This window comes from Triticum aestivum, chromosome 3B (assembly GCF_018294505.1).
Source record: "Triticum aestivum cultivar Chinese Spring chromosome 3B, IWGSC CS RefSeq v2.1, whole genome shotgun sequence".
NCBI classification, from domain to species: Eukaryota; Viridiplantae; Streptophyta; class Magnoliopsida; order Poales; family Poaceae; genus Triticum; species Triticum aestivum.
The window spans coordinates 160632228-160636344 of NC_057801.1; the positions used below are offsets into that span (position 1 = coordinate 160632228).

Here is a 4117-nt window from a genome sequence, read left to right on the forward strand (position 1 = left end):
GAGATCATGTCAACAAGGAAGATATTTATATCATTCACGTCAACACTGAAGAGCAATTGACAGATATCTTCACTAAGCCCTTGGATGAGAAAAGGTTTTGCAAGTTACGGTGTGAGCTAAATATCTTAGAAATCCTCAAATGTCCTGTAATTGGACACACATCCTAACGCTTATGCATGTTGACGACTTAGATGTGCAACACACGAAATAACGTATATCTTCAATTAATGAAGACTTACCCTCTGAGTGTGAATACATTAATGTGGAATTTGACTTCGGAGCGCCACGATAATTGTGCGCCGTGTCTAGGTCTAATACTTCCTATACGGTGGGTAACGCCACCACCAAATTCTTATTGAGGTGTTTCTCTTGGCGTTATGATTGCAAATTCTTTGCATTTGGATTGCCTTCAACATTGATTTGTCTTCATGATTTATCTTCACAATGTTGAGTTGGTTCATATATATATATAGAAAGAGGGTGGGTCTATTATGATAACACCCCTTAAGACCTTATTCTAATAACACCTACTCTTATTCTGCACACCCCCTAACCACACAGCCACCCGATCCGTGCTGACTAACGGAATAAAAAAAACTAGGCCTGCCTACTCCCCACGCACGCACGCACCCACCATCACCCCCCCGGCCTCTCTTCCACCACACTCCACCCCTTTCTCCTCGCGCCCCATCCACAGCCTGTGGCCACCACCTCCTACCGCGCCGCCGGGCCGGCCACCTCCCACCACGCCACCGGACCAGCCACCTCCCACCGCGCGGCCGGCCACCCCCACCGTGCAGCCGACCACCACCTCCCACCGCGCCGTCGGGCCACCACCTCCAATCACCGGCCACCGCCACCCCTGCCCACCGCAACCACCTCCCGGCGGCGGATCCTGGCTGGTAACCGCCCCAGTGCGCCTCCCGGTGGTGGATCTAGGCCCTGCGCCTCCATCGCCCACCGCATCCGGCCACCACCAGCCCCAAGGCAGCCTCAACCACCCGATATGGCCCCTAGTGCATCTTCAACCGCCGGATCTGGCCTCCACCAGCCCACGGTGTGGCTTTCAACAACTGATCCGGCTTTTGACTCCCCGTGACCTCGTCTCCCTCGTCGCGGCCCTACCTTCGCCTCCCTCCTCCGACCCCAGGCCGGATCCGTCGCCAATCCGCGTTTCCCGTCGACCAGTTCCTTGCCCACCGCCACCTCGACCTACTGCCTGGACGGGTCGTTGCAGGCACTGCCTACGGCCCGACGTCGCGTGCATCCAGGGATGGGGTCGATTACAGCTCGGCTGGCCCTCCATTGCAGTTCGGCTGGGTGCCCAGTGATGATTTTTTGTGTCTATCAACATCAAACGATCCCCCGAGCTGGAGTTGAAGGTCATCGGCGGCAACGACGCCCCGTGCAATTCAGAAAATGTTTGTTTTGCTCCTGTCTTTTTTGCCTTCGGATGCAGTTCTCCATGCCCTCGTATGCTGTCAATGATGAAGTGCTGTTGTTGACAGCTCTTTGTTGGTTTGGGTGCAGCTTGCATGCATCTATGGAGTTCAAACAACGCACAAGCATGCGAGTGTGGTTCCAAAGGAATAGTCCACATCGCTGACGACAGCACCACCACGACGTCATGCGATACGGTAGGTTGTGCCCTGCAGTTCGGCAATCGTGTCATGGGTTCACACGTGCGTCGGTGCTGCTCGGAGATGCACGCCATGCGGCTCGGTGTTTCGAGCACGCGAGCGCGTCTGACACAACTTGCCGACGACGACTACGCATGATTCTCAGGTCATGGTCCAATGCGATGTTTTGCCGTTCGCCGGTACTCACTTCAGGTCATGGTCCAGGTCGCCGCTCGACGCAGTCCACCAGCCACGAGAGGCCAACAAGGGTTGTGAAGCAGTTCTTTAGGCGCGCGCGTGCAGCCCAGGAAATCCAGGAATCCTGATTGCTTTCAGTTCACTCAGTAAAAAAGAAAAAGTGGCGTGTGCAGCTCACTTTTATCAATTTTTGGTTTGTTGTAAGCGACCCCGATTCGTTCCATGTGTCTTCTTTGCAGATCACTTCTTTGCTTTTTTTGCAGGCGACTCCGATTCATTCGATGCTAGCTGCCTGGTCGGAGCTCCTCCACCGTTCACCTCCTCCTCTGCATCCCATGCAGTTCGCTCCGGTGGTTAACGATGATGCATTGGCAGGGGGCGGATGCAGTATGGTAGGGCAGCGCATGTAGTGCGGTAGCGCCGCACATGCAGTGCGGTGCTCACGGCCGTGCGTGGCCGCTACGGTTGGCCGCGCGAGCCACTCCCTGGGACTTGATTGCTTTCTTTCTTTTTTGGTCGAGGGAAGTTCCACAAAATTTAGTTTGCGGCAGCATGGTTCGGCTGTAACCCCCCAAGACCGATGCTTCAGAAGTCTTCCAGCTATCTTATTGTCGCTGTGTGTTTTATTTTTGTTTGTTGCTTTCATCATCGCATCATCCGCATTGCATCCGCATGTTTTCTTAAAACTCTTAGTCCGTTCGTAGTTGCCGCGTCTCTCAGTTGTCTGTTTCGAGACCAACCGGGTTTTTCCCGTCCCTCTTGTCTAGCCGCTTAATCTCTTTGCACAGCGCATCGACCCCTCCCGCGCGTCCGAAAACTGCTCCGAACCCGAATCAGGCTGTCGTGACCGATGAGTCCAGATTGTCCTCAAACATCTATAAAACATCTTCGATTTTTGATTTGGACTCCCCTAGCATTTTATCTCAACCGTTCGATTTTAAACGGATGATCCAAATACCCCTTCATTTCCCTATATAAGGACCCCTAGTCCAAATATGGGCAAACCCTAACTTCCAGGGAGATGTCCCATCCCGCCGCCACTCCAGAAAATCCTCTCGGGATCCCCCTCCCTCGATCCCACAGCCTCTTCCCACCTCCCTTCAGATCCAGCCACTTCCACTCGATCTGGACCACCAGATCTTAGATCGGACGGCCATGAGAGCACCTGAGCCTCCCACATCGCTCGATCCAGATCGGATCGAGGCATCGACCTCCATCTTCCCGTGGTCGCCCTCCTCCTCTCCTCGCCTGGCCACCGGCGACCGGGTCTCGCCGGAGCCACCACCCGCTGCATCAGGTCGCCACACCCCTGCCTTCTCTTCTTTTGCTCCCCGTGCTCCTCTCTCTCAACCTCTCTAAGCTCTCTCGCCTCTCCCTTCTCTAGCAGGGACCCAACGCCATGGTCGTCGCCCCGTTGCTCCGAGACCAGCCGCCCTTCCCTGCCTAAGCCATCGCACCGCCCGACCAGGACCGGCCTCGTCCCGCTCCTCTCCTCCTGTTTTTCCCTCTCTCTCTCTCACAGCGGCCCTCTCTCTCTCCTTCCCAGGAACGAGCAGGAGCTCGCCCAAGCTCCATGCCGCCGCCGCCGTCGTCCCGCTTCGTCCGGTGACCTCCGAGCAGTGCCACCCGCCGGATCTGCTCGAGCTCACCTCGCCCCTGCGCCTCAAGTCCCGGGTCATCGTCCTCGCCCAGTTTCCCCTAGCTACGCCAAGTCCCTCGCCGTCGCCTCTGCGTCTTCCGGTTCGAGCGAACAAGCGAGCGTTACCGCCCCCCTGACGTCCAGCGCCGCCACGCCCTCTGCTTTCCTGCTTGAGATCGTGCCGCCGTCGTGCCTGCTACCTCCTGCGCGAGGGAAACGAGCGCACGACTGCATGCATTGACCGCGCATGTGTGGACCAGGAGGCCTTCGGTCGCCTCCAGCCAAGTCGCCTAGGCCCAGCCCAGCAGCCCGCGTCCTGCGCCAGCAGGCCAACCCAGCACCGACCGGGCCAAGAGCCCATGGTGAGCGCCCATCCAGACCCAGCAGTTTCAGCCTAGTGCACGTTTTTCCCTGTTCTGCGAATTTTGCTATTTATCCAGAGATTACAGTTTTGCAGAAAACCCCTCATGTTCATGCATATAATAACCAATTAACTGTGCATCGGATTAATATGTTTTATACATGTAAAATGCTTAGAATTTTGTGTAGATTAATAATTTCCAACTTTCATCTCTGGTTAAAATGTTTAACTTGTTGTTTGCATTAATTTGCTAAAATGCCATGCTAAAATGATTTATTTTATAACTAAATAACCGTAGCT

At 55.1% G+C, this 4117-nt stretch overlaps 1 long non-coding RNA gene across 1 annotated transcript; it reads left to right on the forward strand.

Moving 5' to 3' along the window:
* The first annotated feature begins 601 nt into the window (after positions 1–601).
* On the forward strand, positions 602–2425 carry LOC123069165 (uncharacterized). Its single transcript, XR_006432328.1, has 2 exons — positions 602–1421; positions 1531–2425. It is a non-coding gene; the product is annotated as an uncharacterized lncRNA (long non-coding RNA).
* Positions 2426–4117: the final 1692 nt, after the last annotated feature.